The 20,894-nt window shown below is 39.3% G+C and overlaps 1 protein-coding gene across 1 annotated transcript in view; it reads right to left on the bottom strand.

Moving 5' to 3' along the window:
* Positions 1 to 225: 225 nt before the first annotated feature.
* MACIR (macrophage immunometabolism regulator) overlaps positions 226 to 20,894 on the bottom strand; it is a 245,103-nt gene continuing 224,434 nt past the window's right edge. The window contains exon 3 of the transcript XR_009502360.1: positions 226 to 269. The gene's annotated coding sequence lies outside the window, so the exon portion shown is untranslated. The remainder of the gene's footprint in view (positions 270 to 20,894) is intronic.

Below are 20,894 nucleotides of genomic sequence, written 5' to 3'. Positions count from 1 at the left end.
AGTTGGAAAGAAAGACCCTTTACAGAAAGAGCCTTTTAAAAAGGGGACAAACAGCAGGGCAATCAATTTGGGACCCCTCCTCAATGAGACCCTTGTTGTCTGTCTACTTACAGACAGTGCTGCGGAGGAAGCTGGGCTCCAGATCGGAGATGTGGTGCTGGCTGTCAACGGCACTGAGGTCACCAGCGTGGAGCATGCAGAAGCTGTGCACCTTGCAAGGAAAGGTAGGTGGTCTACAGAGTCCAGGGTTGATCTGAAGAAGCAGAGAGCTGAAACACAGCAGGGAGTGAGAACATGAGGAGGAGGCAGCCACAGAATGGGTATAACTTCACTTCTCTCCCGAGGCTACCATTAATGCCTTGTCATCAACATGATTTCTCACAGGAATTAAATCACATTTCTGCCCCTTGTTCCTTCTGTATTGATGGCCAGCCACAAAAGTGAAACCAGAAAGTGGCAGTAAGCAAAATGTGCTCTATTTATTACCAATATATTTCCTTAAACTCCTTGCCATGAAAGTATCATTACAAGAATTCATTTAGTATGTCTCTTTTCCCCTTCCTCCCTTCCTTTGCCTCTCCCTCTCATTCTTGCATCCTCCTTCCTTCCTCCCTTCCTTTCTTCCTTCCTTTATTCTTTTCTTTCTTTCCATCAGTTTTTAGAATTAAGAGCCTCAGGGTTTTAATGTTATAAAAGAGAGAGAAGGACATAAAGAAATCACAAACCTAAAGCTTCTACGGCTTCTCCTAGGGCCACTTGAGGCCTGCCCCTATAGCAATCTGACACAGATGGGACCACCAAGACAACAACGATAACACATGCCCTGTACCCTTGTATCCACTCACATTAAAATAATGGAAAGGTTAATACCACCTTCCTCTCTGCAAAACAAAGTTACTTTCTTTGGCATCATGTTACAAATCCTCATCTCCCCACAGACCTAAAAAATAAACAGCTGGTGTTTGCTGTGTTCCATCATAGGATTATTTGGTGACGTGTCCTATTCCTGGCTTCCCAAAGGCTGCATGCATACCTCTGTGGCCCTGAAATATATTATCAGGCAATGAGGGATTAAAATGTGTGCATGTGGGATAGGCCACGTGTGCCATAAGTATAACCTGCTGAACAGTATGTATCGCTCGCTGTTTCTCAGGATGCCGTCGTGCTTGTGGATTAGCAACAGCAAGAGACTTCTCTAGTGCAGACCAGCACAAGAAAATTACTAACAAATGTTGTGTCCTGATAAGCATTCTGGAGCTTTTGAGGTAGAATTTGGCTGCTTGTCATGTACTTGGTGCACCAGGAATCCAAGGACACTGTCAGCAGGTGCAGCAACTACTTCTAAGTCCTACATAAATATTTATCCTTATGCAGTACAGATTAAAAATTGAGATAATATGGTAATGATTATACTAATGAATTGGTAGTATCCCATTCAATGAGGGAATACTACCCCTTGCTACTGGATCTAGCTGTTCCTAGGTTCTTTCTCACAAATTAATTTTCCAATTTTTGAGTTAAATAAAATCTAATTTTAGTAATATTTCCCCTCTTAGTACTTCTTTTATTTTTCCCCAAGAAGCTTAATGTTCTTTATAGCACTGAAGCATTCAGCCTCAGTTAATGGAAGATAAAACTTGAATGGAGGGTTTTCGGATTTCTAAAAGCTGATGAACTAACACTGATACTGGGAGAAGAACTAAATTCAGCAGCCAGCTTATGCTGTCCCTGGCAGTTATCTGTAGGATGGTTTTATATGCTGCTATTATCTGAGTTCCACCACTCCTTGTTTGCCAGCGTGGACTTCCTATCCCAAGACCCTGACCCTCAGGGAACCTCCCCGTGTCTTTGTCAGTCCTTCTCAAACCCAACAGTAGAGACGCCTCAGAAGCAGGAAGGTGAATTATAGATCTGAGATGTTAAAGTAAGGACAGTAAGAGACTTTTAGGGAAACAAGGCCATTTGGTACCTGTGTATGTTTGGAGGGGTGGGAACTACAGCCAATAGCTAAAGAGAGCTGAACATCTCATATAGGGAATGGCTGAGGGACTGTTTCTTAGTGTTTTTCTCCCCATTATAGCCCTGGTGGCCAATTCCCCACCACACTCCACTGAAAGCCGGACAGATGGCACCACCTGTTATGGACAGTCAGTGAGAAACATCAGAGTAGCCCTTGAAACACAGCTGGATTAGGGAGCTGATCATTCCTTCCTCAGGCTTAAGCTTCTGCACATTTCTAAGGCTACCAGCTTTTAACTGAGAAATAAAAATTTAAAAGATGCAAATAAAATGGAGAGTAAAAAAAGGAAATAATAAAAAAGGAAAAACAAAGTTTTAAAAATAATAAAATACTATTTGAACACTGCATAACAATAAATTTGAAAATTAGATAGATAAGAACATTTTCCACAAGCGTTTAAAGAGCCAAAATTAGTGCAAGAATAGTTAGACAATTTGTATAGACTATAATAAAATATTTATAGAATAAACAAAGAGACCACCTTGCCTCTCCTGCATTTCCATTCCCCCACCCCATTCCTCACTCAAAAGCCCAGGATACCAGTCACTTTTATAGATGAAACTTATCCAACTTTCATAGAACAAATAATCCCTATTCCATAGAGTTTTTTCAGAAAATAACAAAGAGTGAATACTTATCAGCTCATTTTATAAATCTACTATAACTTTGATTTCAGAACCAGGTTAGCGTAGTATGAAAAACTAAATCATATGTTAATTTTACTTATGAGTGTATAGATGCACAGATCCTAAGAAAAAATAGTAAATACCTGAAGCAAACGGTTTATTAAATTTACACATAATACATCATAATCAAGTAGGGTTTATTCCTAAATAAAGACAGCTTATAAGAAAATATTGTAACACAATTCATCACATTAATGAATTGAAGAAAAAGATCACATGACTATATAAAGAAGAAAAAATCATGTATCAAGTTTTATATATATATATATATATATATACACATATGTATAATATATATACATATAATTCTCTAAATAGTAGGAATAGAAGTTTCTTTTCATAACTTGATAAAGTCTATCTACCAAAATTCTAACCATGAAAAGAGAAAAATAAATAAAAGTGTATACACAACAACAATAAAACATTTAATAGAGAAACTTTTGGACACATTCTTTTGAGATTGAGAAGAATAATGCCAATTTTAACAACCTCTGTTTATATAACATCAAAGGTCCTGACTTGTCCAATACACAAGAAAGACAAATAAAGGTATATGGTCTGGAAGAAAAGAGACAAGACCATTATTATTTGTAGATTATATGATTATTACAAAATCAATAGACTGATGCTTAGAAGTAGTTAGAGAAAGATTGACCAAACTAAGATCTCCTTATAAAAATCAGGAGTGTTCTCCTTCACCTGGAATAACCAAAAAGAGAATAAAAGGAGACTAATATATGATTAACAATAGCAACAAAACTACAAGGTAGAAAAGAATTAATCTAACAAAGAATGCACAAGGACTTCATGAAAAAATGTTTACAACTTGACCAAAGTACATAAAAGGAGACCTAAATATAACTGGAGATACATAGAATCTTTATGGGTGGAAAAGCTTTGTAAAGATCTTAATTCTCCCAAAATTAATCTAAAAATCCAATAAATTTTCAATAAACTTGTATTTTAAATGTTTGAGTAGCTTGTCAAACTTATGCTCAAATATATGTAGAAGAATAAATGTCTACAAATAGCTACATCATTTATGAATAGGGCAAACAATGGCAGAGGAACTTTTCATATCAGATATTTATATTATGAAACCACAATAATAATAAATAAAAAATGTAGTACTGTCACAGAAATAGACCAGTGGAATGGAATGGGTTAGAAAGTTCATAAATGGACTGAAAAAATGATTAAAGCTTGACATACGATAAACACCCCACAAAACAATGGGAAAAGGACAAACATTTTAGTACATTATTTTTATGGAGAATTACAATTTAGATGGATTCATACCTTCATGTATTATGCCTTATTCTTTATACCATATACCAAGGTTGACCTCAGATGTATTAATGACCTCAACTTTTAAGTTAACAGCATAATGTCAATAAAAGAAATTATAGTAGAATAACTTTGTTAGTGATCAGAGAAATGCAAATTAATAAGGTGACATTTTAGATCCACCAGGTTAGGGGAAAAAAGTGGAAATTAGATTATAGCCAGCTTTGGTAAGGATATGAGGAAGTGAGAATCTTCATGCAGTCTTGCTGGGCTCTAGGCATCTCAGAGAGCACAGGCAACATCTAGTGGAGTACCTATAGATCCTTTGTCCTACCAATTGCACTTCTGGGCATTTAAGCCCAAAGAAGCTGCTGAGAAGACATATACAAGGACGTTCATTGCAGTGTTCTGTGTGGTGGGGAGTAGTTAGAGGCAGTCTGGGTGACCGTCACTAGAGGAATGGATAAGCAGACCAATAACGGATGCATACTCTGAACTTCTATGCCTTCTTTGAAACAATATACGAGATGCACATTTAGCCAGCACCATGGATAGATCCTTAAAAACACGGTTTTCAGTTAAGAAAAAGACAGAAATAGAATGAGATGTTAGCAAAATACCATTTATGTAAAACAAAAAGACATGCACAAAAGAATGTATTCACAGTCCTATATCAAACATGTTTTGTGAGTGCCTATTGTGGGGAGCAGAATGTTTGAGGAGAATCAGGAATGGAAGGAAAAAATAAAGTAAAACAAAAAACAAAAGGAGGCTGTACTCTAAACACAATTGCGTGCAATGACCTGAGTGTTATGATGGGCTCAGTTGTCTATAGTTGAGTTCAAGAGCAACAGACAAACGCCTCCTGAATGGGGACCCACCCATACACAATTTTAGCTCCATCCAAGTTCTAAAATGTATAGGTGGTAGTCGTGAAGGAAGGCAAAACAAAAAACAAACAAACAAACAAACAGCACAGCATTACTGAGAGGCTTGGGTCTATGAGAAGAATATACATGACCGTGAAACTAAAAAAAGAAGAGGAGAAAGAGGAAGAAATAATAGGAATAATTTGATTTTTATGTAATGCTTTACATGTTCGATTTTGTTAGCAAGCCTATACATTGGTCAAGGTATTTCTGGAGTATATAGAATTTGAAACAAGCTTTTGGAGGTTCTCTTTGGGAGAGGAAGTCACCAACTTGTCTGAAGAAAGTAAAAATTGTGAAACAAATGATAGAGCTTTTTGTTAAATTCATATGAAACATAGAATTCTTGAAATATATCTTTACCAGGTACCTATTAAGAGTGTGTTTAAAAATCTGAATGTTCGTTTCAACCTGACTCTTGTGTCTTTTTGCATAAACTTCTTAAAAGTCCATCGGGGGGGGAAAAAAAAATAAAAAAGTCCATTGGATATCTTTTTGACTGCTATATATCTCTGCACAATTTCACTCCCATGCATGTGAAACTTTGGTAAAATCCTATTATATTACTGATTGCTACACTGCTGATTTAGATATAGAAACATCAAGTAACTTTTCTCAAAACATTAAATCTTAAATCGAACTGTATGCCAGAATCACCTGAGAAACTCTTCAATACAGAATTCATGGTGGGTGGTGGCCTGCACATTTGTAATTTTCATCAAGTCTCCCTGGTGGTTCTTTCACAGCCCGCCCAGCATCAGTACACAGCCCAGCATCTTGGAGGCATGGCCGAAAGGTTACAGGCATAAGATTAAAAATCAATTTTGTTAGCTTCCAGTGCAGGTGTTATCATATCTTCCTAGACCAGCATTAGAAAGGGGATCCACTGTATGTTACAAGGTCAAGTTTTCAATAATTCTATTGAAATAATAATTCCATTCAATAATAATAGAATAACATGTTATGTGTTATATATTATATAATAGGAAATAATATAAAATAAAACATAATCAAATAACAATTCTATTCAAAAATACTAATCACACACACCTAAACAAATTACCTCAATTTTGCTGATGGAAATACCAAAACAGATTTAAGAAAGCGTTCAGTATCACACTGGGAATGACAAGAGCTCCATGTGAATTTTTATTTAATTAGGTCCCTCATACTTTCTGGTTTGAGCTTTTATAGGGCTTGGTTACTTGCAGAGTCAAATAGAAGATTTAATCATTAAGGAAAAGTGCTGAAAAGAAAGAGAGGAAAGGGAAACAATGAAGCTTAATCAACCTGGAAGTCCTTTGGATTCATTAGGGCTCCTTTGTTTCCCTAACAGCAGGCTGTACTAAAAACAAGCACAGAAGTGCCTCTGGAGCCTAGGACCTCGCAGCTGAACGCAGTACCAGCCCACTGCGCCAGCCCTCAGGGACAGCACTCATCTTGCACGTTGCTCATCCACGCCTGCGAGGGTGGTGGAGTTTGTCTGACAGCAGAGGTGCGACTCTGACACAGTTTAAGATTGGTGGCGTAATAAAAGACAGTGATCCAAGGAGAAAGTGTGAATTAGAAAAAGAAATCATTTTTCTCTCTCCTGTAGCTGTAAATAACCTCACCCACAACTCCATACTTCCAAAACTATAGGCCAAAGCGCTAGGGAAGAAGAGTTTGCTGGAGAGCTTTTCTTTTTAAGGACGTCGTCACCAAAGAGCTGTATTTGCTAAAGACATGGATTTTCAAACTCTTTCATCTCATGAAACAAACAGTTCTCTTAACTCTTTCACATCAGGCCATTCATCCTACCGCATCCTTCCTCCCACTCACACCCAAAAAGCAGGAAAGATTTCTGGGCTGTCCAGTAGAGGAAGGCAATGATTATGTGTTTCATTTCTCCAGGGTGGGGAGATAACTAGAGAAAGAAGTAACGGTAGCACTGGGATAGGGCATGGAACTAATGATTTTGTTGTTGCAAAATATTGGGGATGAAAATGAAAGCATACAGGGGAGACTAAATCAGAGCCAAGGAAAGAAAGAAGCATGGTGGTTGGTGACAAAGACTGTGCTGGTGAGAAGAGCCTCTCAGCAACTGACAGTTGCCTGGCGACTTGCCACTTAAATTGTGGTCCAACATTACCTGAAAGCTCCTTACAAATAAGAAATCTCAGGCCTCATCCCAGACCTACGGAATGAGGATTTGCATTTAACAAACCCACTGGGTGATTTGCATCTACATTTAGTTTGAGAAGCACTGAGCTAGGATATTGGCATATTTTTAGGCTCCCAGTAAATTAACAGATAAATAATAACAGAACCAGAAGGGTTTAATTGTTTGTACTTAACATTTAGTTCTTTTAAAACACACACACACACACACACACACACACATACTACAATGACTACATAAATAATCTAATGTGGAGATAACATCAAAAGTCTAAAGGCTCTGTAAATGTCAGGCCCAGGTCCTCCTGGCCCCGGATAGGACCTGCAAAGAATATAAAACCACCACCCAACAGCTGTTCGGAACTCAGCAACTCCCCATGCATCAGGATCATGTCCTAACTGTGAACATGAAGAACTTTCCTTTCAATATGAATGCACCAACTTTCCTTTCAATATGAATATAGGACCATCTGTATCCCTGTCCCAGAGGGAATTTTTTGGTGTACCAAGTTATGTTTACGGCCGGCTGAAACTCAAGTTTAGCTTGATCAGTATCAGAGAAACCCATATGCAGTCTTTGTAAGCAAGAGAAAAATGACCTCCAGGGGCAGCCCACTGCAGCAGTACATAAATAAGTTGACAGATGTGTCAACTATGCATATTAGTCCAGGAGTGCAGTTCTTTGGGGACTGAAGTCCAAAGACAAAGACATTTGTGGGTTGCCGGTCAATCTGGAGCATTTCTTCTAATTATTCTGGATGTGTTTTTGACAGGTGCTTAAGGGCAGTTCAATAAATTAAAATGTATTTACATGGCAATGAAGAATCATCTCAACACGCAGAGTTATTTAGTTACCAAGGTGCTTTGCGTGCTGCTAAAATTAAGACTGTGTCAGCCTTTCTGGGACAAATCTTTATTTTCAGGGCCATGTGGCTCAGCCAGAAATGAGCCCCTGGGTTGGAACTTGTCACTTATATAAGAGGAGTCTCCTCAATGACCCCCATTTCCATGGACAGCTCTAAACAGATTGGTAATCTCAATGTCAGACATCATGATGAAGTCAGTGTTGCCAAGGCCAAATGTCCCCCTTCAGGGATGTGGCCTCCATCTCAGAGGAATTGTAAATGAAGTCACACCCCATTTGCAGTTTTCAACGCATGTCAGGGTTGCTGTCTGTCTGAGTGACACTCAGAGAATTTTCTTGAGGCATCAAGAGGTAGGTATATGATGAAAGTCTATGTTCATGCTGGCAGCATCAAAGCACAGCTGGTAAACAGTGACCTCACATTATCAGGGACAGGGACAATTTTTCTCAAGCTCTTCACCATACTGATTCTACAGGAAAGGGGGCACCACTGAAGTCCAGGCACTCCAGAAGGAGAAGACAGGCACTTGGAAGCTCAGGGTCAGATCCTCAGCAATGAGTTGGGTAGGCAAGAAAAAAGGATAAAAAACATTTGTACCTCAAGTCTCCTAAAATTTCTGTCTACTTCAAGTTCAAAGGTTAGTAATTGATTTTGATCAGAGACAATATTGGCAACATATACTAGCAGTGGTTTAGATCCTCCCTTTAGCTAACACAGGTCAAGGAAGCTAATTATCTTGAATAAAAGTGAGATAGAAAAGTCAAACATCACCTATGTTCCTTCTTTGGATGTAAATCAAAATATGTTAAATATTTAGCTTGCTGTTACTATAGACAGAATGAGCAGACCTGAGTCGTCCATAATCAGACCCAACTAGGCCATGTGGTTGAATAGAAAGAGTTCTGTCTTACAATCAGGAAACCTGGGTCTCACATTTGATTCAACCCCTTATGAGCTATGGGCCCTCAAAGAAGTCCCTTTACCTCCCCAGTTTTCATTTTCCTCTTCGACATGAGGGGTTGAATTACTAAAGAACTCTCTGATTCATTACAGTTGTAGAATTCTATTTCACTGATTCCATTTATGGTAACTATACCTCTTTTTCATCCATTCCTTCTGAAAAGCAACAATCCTTCCAGTTGATTGTAAGAGTTTCAGCCACTGAACTGTCTCAAATTCATCCCTCTAGGTCCAGACATCTTGACTCTGGTGGTGGCATCTGACATCAGCTGCTGTCCCAATACGCCTTGGCCCACCTGCCGCGGCTACCTATATAAGAGGACTCACTCCGGGTTCATGAAGGGTTGGAGGAAACGGTGGTTCGTGCTGAAGCATGATGGCTGCATCCACTATTACAGACATAAGAAGGTAAACTAAGGGGACGGGAAAGGGTTGGAGTGGGCAAGAACAAGAAACCCTGGGATGTACAGGAAGTCCATTACCAAAGTATTGTCTTGCAAGGTACCATGTATGTGGTAGGATTCTAGAAACAGTGTTCTCTCCAGTGACTTTTAAAGAACTTTTCCTTCTTCAGAAGTTCAGAGAACTGTAATTTATTTTCTCTGCTGCTGCATAAATCAAGGCTGGCATACATTTCTATCTGATTTATTCCTACTTTCAGATCCTCTGTGAAAACTTTCTTATCAAAGCCAATAAAATAAGAACCAAACTATATACCTAGCACCCTAGAGAAATCAAGGTGGGCTAAGGCAAAGCACAGCTAACATCTCACTAGACCGCTGCGCCTGGGCACTGTTCCTTAGGCTACAGGGACTGATGTTAGCAAGGCTTCTGAAGCAGAGCACCTACTGAGCCACCTGAAATACTTTGTTTCATTTCCCAGATTTCCTTAGAGCAGTGATTTCTAACCATAGGTGGGGGTTGAAATCTTCTAGGGAATGTTCTCAAAATATGAGATCCAGTCCTCAACCCAGTTGTTTCTCACTCAGCAAGTCTGGGATGAGGCCTGGGCTTGTGGGTGTGGGGAAAGCACTTCAGGTGATGCTGGCCTGCAGTTCAAACAACCAACCGGCAGGTCAGGTCTTGTCAGCAGAATTGTTTTCTTTGCCCTATGCAATACGATGTTTAATTTTTTTAATCAAAAGCAAGCATCATAAATTTTAGAGAGTTCACACAGAAATTCCAATTTCCAATTTCTCTTGAAAAATTCTCTAGTCACAGCTGGTGGGGACTGTGTAGTGACTTCCTCCTCTAGGGAGGGTGAGAGCGGCCCAGTTCAATAGAGGGCCCACTGCTTCCTATGTCCTCTGCCTGGCTGGCTTCACTCTGAACCACCTGTGTGACCCACTGCTAATAAGCGTGAAAAACAGGAGCTTGGGTTATTTACCTTATCCATGACACAATTTTATTTTTTCTGCCTTTATTTCATATTGCCCTAGTTTCTTAATTTTAAGCTTTTTTTGGTATTTTATATATTTTTTAAATGACCTTAATTCCCTTCTGGAACAAGGAGTATCTATCTGTCTGTCTATCTATCTATCTATCTGTCTATGTATCTATCTATCTATAAAGAAATCAGTACATTTTAAAAAATGAGTAGTAGCTTTGCATATTGAATCATTGCGAAGACTCCTCGTTCCTAGACTGTGAATCATTTATTTGTGCCATGGAGCAGGAGGTGTCTGCCTTTTGGGGTAATGCGAGCCGTACAGCTACTTTGCAAAAACTTTGTCTCCCTCCAGTGCAGGAAAATGGGATTCTCTGTAAGCAGGATGAGAAATGATGGTCTAGCCTTGTTTTCTGTATTCTGAGTATTAAAGTGGAACAGACCAGAAGGTTCCAACCTGGGTATGCTTCAGAAGCCCCTGAAGAGTTTTCCAAAGTACACATGCAAACTATCTCCTTCCCCCTTCCTTCCTGAGTGGGGCCCTGGAAACTGTATATTCTTTTGTAAGCTTTCAAGGCCATTCTGAAGGAACTGATTTGTAGCCTGGATAAGTCCCACAGCAAAGTTTATTCCCATCTATAGTCAGAAGACAAAAATAAAACCATAATGCAAGCTTGCCAATTTTTCTTTCATGGAATAGATGGTTCTTTATCCTGAGATTGTGTCCTTCCTACCTCTCGGTGATGATAATTTTTGTTTCTTCTCGTGAAACAGTGACAATAGTAGATGCTAGCTTTTCTTTAATGGCTTCTTCAGCAAAACAAATACATAAAGCAACCCTATGTCAAGCATCCCATAGTTTAGGATTCCTGGTTCTTGAGATTAAGAATGATTCCTGGAGCAGTGTCTGGGCTTGCCAGGGGGCAATCATGGGGCCAGTGGTGCCTGCAGATGTTATATTTGGCTTGCACAAAGTTTTCATAAATTTTTTAATGAAATGCATTCAGGTGAAGCATGTACTATCCAGTTTGCCATAATCCCTACTACTCCTCATTTCCTTACACTGAGCCCAGTCATTTAAATTACTCACTAGGCCCTGCAGGGATTTGAGTGTATGAGTGAGTCCTGAGGTAGAATTTATGTGAAAAATTAAAAGTGTGGTGGTAGAGAGGTTAGAATTAAAATAGATTTTTTAAAAAAACTGCTTCTGGGGGCTTCCCTGGTGGCACAGTGGTTAAGAATCCGCCTGCCAGTGCAGGGGACATAAGTTCAAGCCCTGGTCCGGGAAGATCCCACATGCCGCGGAGCAACTAAGCCCATGCACCACAACTACTGAGCCTGCGCTCTAGAGCCTGCGAGCCGCAACTACTGAGCCTGCGTGCCACAACTACTGAAGCCCGTGTGCCTAGAGCCCGTGTTCCGAAACACGAGAAGCCACCGCAAGGAGAAGCACGTGCACCGCAACAAAGACCCAACACAGCCAAAGATTAAATAAATAAATAAATTTATTAAAAAAAATAAAACTGCTTCTAGCCCTGTTTGGAAAAGACGTGTACATCTTATAGTAAGTTTGGACACAGCTAAGAAAAAAACATCTTGAGTAACTGCCGCTGTGAGCATCCCCACCACAATAGGTCTAACATGGAGATGGCAGAATATAAAAATACAGCTTTATTTTGTTTATAAAGAGCCAAAATCAGATCCCTTGTAATGCTACAAATTCCAGAATACATTATGTCTAATCTTTAGAGTAGATAGCAATGACTGAGAAGAGTTAAGGGGGGCATAATAAGAACACAACAGATTAAATTAGCAGAAAATGAACTCAGCTATACAGTATTCATTCATGCAACAAATATTTATTGAGTGCTTTTTAAGAGCCAGGCATTATGCTAAGCACTGGAAATACCAAAAAAAACAAAAACAAAAACAAAACAAAACAAACAAACAAAAAAACAGATATGGTGCCTGCCCTGTTTGTACTTATAGTTCCATAGAAGAGACTGATATTGAGAAATAGACTTACAAATAAATATGCAATTGTGATTGGTACAATAAGAAAAATTATGGGATGGGAGAAGAGAATTGTAGCAGTCTGAATCCAAATAAGAGATACAATCACACAGTGATTTAAACAAGTTTAATATAAATAATTATTAAACTATGATAAAAGAATTACTATAGGCTATAAGAAAAATCTATATGCTACCAAGGGAAAGTACCCAAGGAAGGACACACTTAGAAAGGGTACCCCTCTCCAAGGCTGGGGATTCACATCTCCTTGGGAAATGTATTTGAATCCACTGGATATCAGAGCAGCTCACTAGTTCGCCGAGACAGAGGTAGTTATTCTGCAGTCAAAGGGCAAACAGGAAGCAACCCTTTGGAGCACAGATGGGGCAGGTAAACTGAAGCTGGTAGCTGGTGCATGGGCGCATAAGAGGAGTTGGGGATGCCACTGTGGCAGGAAGCCTGGAGCATGGGATATCCCTGTTGGGAAGGATGTCTGGAGTGTGGTAGTGCAGGGAGGACTGCAGGAGACAAACCTATAGGAGAGGGGAAGTGAGCAGAGGGAATCAGGGCACCAGGGTAGGCAGGAGATGTCCATATGGAGAGGGTCACAGGAAGGTTAACATCAGGTCACACTAGGGCTGCAAGGTTTCCAGGGACAGTGTGTTCTGGGTGAATAGCTAAGATAGAGCACCCCCAGATGTCCACACACTCACACTGCAGACCCACCCTAAGCCGCCGAAAAGAGCGGGAGGGCCCCTTCCTCTTGCAATGTTCCTCTAGCGCCCTCTACTGAGAAAACAATGCGCTTACTGTTTAAAAAAAAAAAAAAAAAAACACTATGGAAAGGAATTCCATCCATTATTGCAGAGCATAGATTGAGGAATGAATTTGGAGCTGAGAAGCAATAAGTTTGTAACTGGCACAAGAGTGAAATGGAGGGTTTAGTATAGATTAGAAGACATGGGAGTATGTAACGAATTCCTTCTTGAGGATGTAATATTTTAGCTTAGGCCTGAGAACTGAAATAAAGCTAGCCGGACAGATGGTTGGGATGAGGGTTCTCTAGGTAGGAAAAACAACACGTATGAAGTCCCTGAGCTGGAAAAAAGCTTCGCAAGTTTGAGGAACTCTGAGAAAGCCCAGTGCGGCTACACCAGCGTGCAAGGAAGAGGGCAGGGAAGGCAGGAGGTCAGGCTAAAGAGGTAGGCAGGAGGCTGTCAACTCAGGGTCCTGAGTCAATGATAAGGATTTTTGGATGTTCTTCTAACTACAATAGAAAGCCACCAAAATTCTCTTGGGCAAGGCAATTTCAAAAGATCATTTTGACTGTTATGTGGAGAATACATTGGAGGGGGATAAGAGTGGAATGGAAACAACAGTTAGAACGCTAGTACCATAGTCTAGGCAAGAGGAGAGCCTAGGTAAGCAGTCTTGACCAGAGAGGGAATAAGGAAGCTAAGTGGACAGATCTCTAGAAATATTTAAAAGCCAAAATCAAAAGGATTTGGTGATGGATTAAATGTGGTAGAGAAAGGGGAAATAAAGGACAGCCAAGGATGACTTTGAAGTTTCTGATCAAAGTAACTGGTTGGATAAGATATCATTTACTGAAAAAAGAGCAGGTTACAAGGGTATAGGGTAAGCTGAGATCAATAGTTCAATTTGAACTACATTTAGAGTATTATACATACTGTATAGTTATATTATAGCAAATATATATATATATGTAGTATTTAAAGCCATGGAAATTGATGAGATTGCTAAGGGAGAGAATATAAAGTGAGATGAAAAGAGAACTCTCAAACCCTGAGAGTGGACAAAGTAGGAGGAAATAGGAAGGGTGATTGAGAGGGTTGGCCAGAGAGATAGAAACAAAACCCAGGAAAACATGTGTCATGGAGCCAAGATAAAAAAAAAAAAAAAGTTTCAAGAAGGAAGGTAATAGTGTTTCCTGGCATTGCTGAAAGGTCATACTGTGATGAGTATTAGGAAGCATCTGCTGGGTTTGGCATTATGCAAAGTCCTTGGAAACTTTGGCAAGAAAAGTCTGGGTTATATAGAGTGAGTTGAGAAAGAAACAATTTATTACACGAATTGGAAAAGTATAAACAGCATTTGCAGAGCAGTCTTTTGAAAATCTTGCCTATGAAAGAGACTAGAGAAATAGTGTGAGAACTGAAGAGTATTTAGTCCATTTACAGTTAATTTAATTACTGATATAATTGGGTTTACATCTACTATTGTTATTTTTGCTTTCAATTTGTCTCTCTATTCTGTTTCTATTCCTCACCTTTCTTGCCTCCTTTCAATTAAGTTAATAGTTTTATGATCCCATTTAACTTGTAGTTATTAAGTCTTTTACTGTTCTTTCAGTGATTACCAAAAATATTACACCATGCATTTAGATTACTAGAGTCAAACATAAATTAGTACTTATACTATTTTATGGACATCACAGCATCTAATTTAGCCATGCCTTAAATAATATGTTTGTGTTGTCATATATTTAAATTCCATACAGATTGCAAATCCTCTGAGAAATTATTTTATACAATCAATATTCATTTGTATTTACCCATATCTACCTTTTGCATTGGTATTCATCTGTTCCTGCATCTTTAAACAGTTAACCTGCAACATTTTCCATCTTCCAAAAGAATGGTATTTAGTTGGAGGTCTGCTGGGGGTGAATTTTTCAGCTATCTTGGGCAAATATCTTTATTCCCTCCTTAATACTTTAAGAATACTTTTACTGGATATAGAATTCTAGATTGGGTAGTTGTTTTCTTTCAGATCATTGAATATGTCTTTTCACTTTCTTTTGGCTTTCACTGTAACAATAAGACTATTAGATAACTTCTCAGTATAAGTTGTTTCTTTGTGCTTTATTCTGCATATATTCTTCTGAAATTCTTCTGTCTAGTTTAATAGCAGATAAACTCCAGTAAGTTCTTAATTTCAGCAATTATATTTTCAGTTCCAGAGTCCATTTGATTATTTGTTTATATTTTCCTGTTTATGCTGAAATGCTTGAACTTGTCTTTTATTTTTTTGATCATATTAATCATAGTCATGCTGAAGTCCATCCTCTATCAGGATCCTCTATAGGTGCCTGTTTCTTTCATCTGCCATTTCTGCAATTTTGTCTGTGTTAGAAAGATAAGGGCACTAATCCTAGGTCATCTTAATCTATTCAGTACTAAAATAATTGTAAGACAACCTTCAGTCATTGTGAAGGTTGGTCTTTTTGTCATTCATTCTAATTCCCAAGGTTATTCTTCAAGATTCTAACTCAGAGCATGATTTATAAGGACCTCCTCCTTGATGGGGTCTGAACTCCATGAGTATGTTGAAATCTCTGCTCAACTTCTTAGCCCCTTCAGGTGGAAGTGACCCCAATGTTGGGCTCATCTTCTGCTGGATTTTAGCCCCATTATTCTTCACTGTCTTATAGGCTCTCTGATGTATTCAAAGAGGCATTTATATATACTTCAGCTCTTCTAGTTTTCTCAGTAATAGAGTTGATACTAATGAACTAGTCTGCCATTACCAAAAGGACAATTCCAAGCTGTCAAGCTTCCTTGACAGCTGAAAAGGAAGGATATATGAGGGCAGAGTTGTTTTTGTTATTATTTTTAAGGTGTAATAAGATACCAGTTTAAGTGTGAATGCTGCTGAGAGTAGAGTCAAGCAAGGAGAAAAAAGCTGAAGATACAGAAAAAGAGGAATTACTGGTGGATACATTTACCTTACAATCCACCTATCCTAAAATTGGGTATATCTAGCTCATAGGCACCAACAGAGAAACTGAACTTTATGAAGGATAAGACTGAATGTTCAACCAGGTTTTTCAGAAAAAGGAAGCATTCTCTGTACATTGCAGCAGAACAAGCCAGTTTTTGTTCTGTTCTGGGAATCTATGTATGCAAGAACCCAAACGTGGGTGTACGTGGGGGAAAAAGGACTGGGAGACACTTCACAGACTGGGCTTTATAGATCTCAAAGAAGAAAGCAGTGTTATGCTTTAAATACTTGTCTCTATTTCAGGAATTCTGATTGTCACAGCGTATTTACTTTGCTATGTTGGAGGAGGAGTCCAAGGGACTGAGTAGCACATAATAGTGTGAAAGACTTCATTATGAACAAAGAGTAAAATTTGGGGCATGAAATAAGATTAAATAGTTTTGTCATGTGTCTTGAATTTCTTTTGTAAATGAGACCTGTTAATCTTTGATTTCCTTTTACGAAAGGAAAGTGAATGATATTCCCTTCCAAAATTGCCACGATGTTAACAATGCACTTTTAAAGGCAGTTAAGCTCTAAAACTAGAGGCGGGGTGACGTAGAATAGAGTACGGGCCTTGAAGGTCAGTCTAGCTCTACAGCCCACAATCTCAGAATAATTTTATACTATGACTTTTCGTAAAGTAAGAGTTATCGGAAAAGGGATTTGCCCTAGAATTGACCTAAGAAGCAGAGGAAAACCAGGCCCACAGAATGGGCTTGAACAGACAGTAGAAGGAAACAATACAGTTGATTCCTGATGGCACCTTATGGTCCTGCTTATTACCAAAATGGTTCTTTGCCTGCAGCTATCCAGGAGACCTTATGGAAGAGACGGAATGGTGGAGCTCTGAGGAGAGATCTGTCAAGAGATTCAGCTATGTTATAAAATCATTTGCATATGGAGTTGGCACTACATGTCATGAGGTCGCATAGGAAGAATGTAGATTACAAGAGAAGAGAGCTGAGGTCAAAGACATTGGGATGAGGACAGAGCCAGTCAGAAGTCTGGCATGGGGAGGAGGATCCAGCATTAGAGGCTGAATAGGAACAGCCAACGAGGCAAAAAGAAAACCAAAAGGAGTTTTATGTTTCCAGAGCCCAGACATGAATGTGTTTCAAAAGGGTAGGAGCAGTCAGTGGAGTTAAATGCTGCTGTGAAGTAACTGCCTGCCAGATACAAGCCTCTTAAGTGGGAGAGTGGACCTCCTTTGCTATGACTGGCCTTCTCTGGCCTTGCCTTGCCTCTATCTTTGAATTCACTTTTTTCCAATCTAAAGGCATATTTGTTTATTATATCCTGAGGGAGGGGAGAGAAAACCCTCTTGAAGACACATTTATTGTGACTAACTTTCTATCTCTCATCTCCTTTCCTAAGGCAAATTCTTGGGAAGAGTTGTCTAACCCTACCTTCCTTCATTTTCTTTCCTAACCCACTGCAATCAGGTGTCTGTTTCTGCTATACATGTGGACATTGAAATTATGATCATATCTAGATTATCCAGGAAGAGAGTATAGGATGAGAAAAGCAGTGGGCCACCAACATTTAATGGGACATGATAATGTCTACCTGATAAAGCTCTTATGTGGATTAAATTAAGTATCATATATAAATCAATAATTACAGGGCCTGGCACATAGTTTCAACTACTAGATTCCATCCCCTCGACCCATTTTACCTTAATCTAAGTAATTTGTCTGTGGTCATGTAGCTCATACGTGAGTACAGATTCAAACTCGTGTCTTCTTGGCTAAAAAGCACATTTCTATCTTTCCACTACTCCAAACTTCCTTCCCAGTGCTTCAGTCCCCAGTTTTGTGCCTAACTGCAAACTACCTGCCCCCTGGAAACCACAGTCCCTGATGCATTTCCCAGGTTCACACCTCAAACCTCATCCAGCTAATCTAAAAGAGAGGTGAACATAAGAACTATTAAGTAAGATTCGTGAGTGTCGTTTGCTGATTTCACAGGAATGGAACAAATAAATACCTCATCAATGGAAGAATGCTTGTGGCATTCAGAAAGCAGGGAATGAGTCAATAGATGTGGTCAATATAACAGAGGATTTCCAAGTTTCCAATAAAATCTTGAGTAAGTTCAGCTCCAAATTACAATACCTCATTGGAACCTTACTTTGTAATTTAAGTGATTCCCAGTAGGTGGCGTAGCTTACTCACAAATGGTTTCTCAGAGCCCACCTGGGAGAGCAATTTGAATCATAAAATTCTTGTTAATGCAGGAAGAGACAAATAATTCAGACCAACTTCCTCCTTTTCCAAAATATGAAAATGAGGATTAAAGATTATATAATTTATAAGAGAAGACCCAGCATTTAAACCAGGTCGTTGATATTCACCTGGAATCCTCCTATTTATACTAGTTACCAGTCTCAAACTTTGGGTAACGTCCCCTAGGAAGGCCGTGCAATGGCAGTAAGCAGCTAGCTCTGGGTTAGGAAACTATAAGGCTACATAGAGAAAGTTGTCTGCCATGATATGACCACAGTCTTAGGATGATATCCTCTTGGGCCCATTTATCCAGTATTAAGAAATCTCAATTCAAAAGGACATTTAAAATGGGAAGAAATCCACCCCTTCCCTTTCACCTTCCTGATCTTCTCCTACCACCTTCTGCTCTTTCTCCTACAGCAAAATCCCACTTGCCAGGTATATGTTCAGATTATAAATTAGAAGAAAGCCAGCTTCCCAAAGCGGCTTCCTTCACAGGCTGCCCCGGTATCTGGAATTCCCAGGGACAAAGACAAGGCCATCATGCCATGTCCACTTCTAAAAGATATTCCTGGGGGAGGTTCATATCCATTCTGTTATTGGCAAAACAGTTATTGAAAACTTACTATATGTCAGAGACAGAGCTGTAAAAATAATAGACCAGGCCAACAGCAATCATGGAGTTTCGCTTTACTGTGGGAAGAGACAGAAAATAAACAAGATAATTTCAGATACTAATAAGTACCTGGATTTGAGAGTGGCTGGGAGGAGGGGTAGGGTTGGGAGGCTATTTTTAAGTAATCGTCAAGGAAGCTTGTCTGGGAAGATGACATTTAAGATAAAACAAAGATCTGGAGGAATGATTTCAGTAGAGGAAACAGCTAGTACAAAGGACCTGAGGAGGGAGCACCAAGCTGTTTTCAATCATTATAATCTCAATGAGCATTAGGTAGTTTATCCCGTTGGTTCTTAAGTGCTTGCTACCTGGTATAAAGAAAAACACTGAAGGCACCAAGGTTTAATTGAGGGAAAGGAGAGGGATCATCCTGGAACATGTCAGGCGTGTCTCCTTTCCCTAGTGTGGAGGTCGTGGGGACAGTTGAGTCCAGCAGTGTGGCCCTGGTCTGGGGGGAAGTGCCAGGACAGGAGGCGGGCATCACAAGGAGCAGAAGAGACTCACTAAAGGGATAAACGGAGGGCACCAAATCCAAACTGCAAGTACTTAGAAGAGATTTTAAAATAGCCTGCTTATCTCCACCTCAGGGTTTCCCGAAATGTGGTCTGGGAACCACAAATTAGAATCACCCACGCACTTATCAGATACCCCTGGGCATCATATCTGGTCTTCCAAATCTGAATTTATGGGATAGGGCTCAGGAATATGGCTTATAATAAGTACACACACACACACACACACACACACACACACACACACACACACACAGTAAATGTTATATACAGTAAAGTTGAGAACTGATCCTCTAGAGAATTTGCATTTTCCCAGTGCTTCAACACTTCAAATAGTATGGCCTTCAACTTTCTCCTAGCACAGGCTCAGTTCTTCAAAGTAGGAAGAGGCTAAAACACCTCTGAGAGAAAAAGGGAAGATTAATGCATGACCCAAAACCCTGTGAAACATTAGGGAGTTTCAAAGAGATCTTGAATAGTTCCCTTTATTAACAAGACATAGGTCTTTGATAATTTGTGTTTTTTAAATCTATAATATATAAAGGAGCACTTTTCTTTATGGATTTGAGTAAACAAAAGCTTTCTTCAAGGGTTTAGTATTAGTTTTCCTGTGGATGGTATAATTTTGTGGGCAATAATGTGCTCTCTCTAAATCTCAGGAGCATTGAACTCTCACCTCATCCCGTTCTCAGGGACACAGTGGGAAAAAAGTCCCTTTAGTGAAACTGTGGGCTGGAAGGATGTGATTTCAACTCCTGCAGCACACAACAATGAGGACACAGCAAGTGCATTTGGAATGGTGAAGAGATGGATATGTTCCTCATGTCCACTGGTATCTTTGTATTCGATTTACAAAACTATGGCCAAAAAAGCAAGAGTAAATTTGGACTTCTTACCCACCCACCTCCCATCTGCCATTAGGTATTGAGGTTTTTTGTTTGTTTGTTCATTTGTTTGTTTTTACTAATCCTTCCACCGACCTAACCCCAATAAACCAGCAAAAAGCAGGATTATCTGGTTGCCTGATTCAGCCCAATACATTTAATGCTTGATTTCTTTTTTATTTTTCATCATCAAAAATTTGAAGAGAAAGCACATGACTTCTCTCTTCCACAGATTTTTCTAGCAGGCCATAATACCTAACAGTAGCAGCAGCAGCAGTAGTTTTAGCAGCGGGGCCTTTGGGAAGATCTTTCAGAAGCCCAACAACGCTTGCTTAAAGACAGTTCAACCACTATTCACACTCTTCAAATGTTTTAACCAAAATGTCAGAGGCTTCATCAGGGTGGAAATTATTTGATGGCTCCATAATATATTATTTTCCCTTGACATACACTTATCTCCTTATTCCAGTAAAATGTGCTAAATTGGCAAAAGGAGAATCAGT

Source organism: Balaenoptera ricei, chromosome 3 (assembly GCF_028023285.1).
Source record: "Balaenoptera ricei isolate mBalRic1 chromosome 3, mBalRic1.hap2, whole genome shotgun sequence".
In the NCBI taxonomy this organism is placed as follows: domain Eukaryota; kingdom Metazoa; phylum Chordata; class Mammalia; order Artiodactyla; family Balaenopteridae; genus Balaenoptera; species Balaenoptera ricei.
This window is presented reverse-complemented; position numbering and strand designations above follow the sequence as displayed.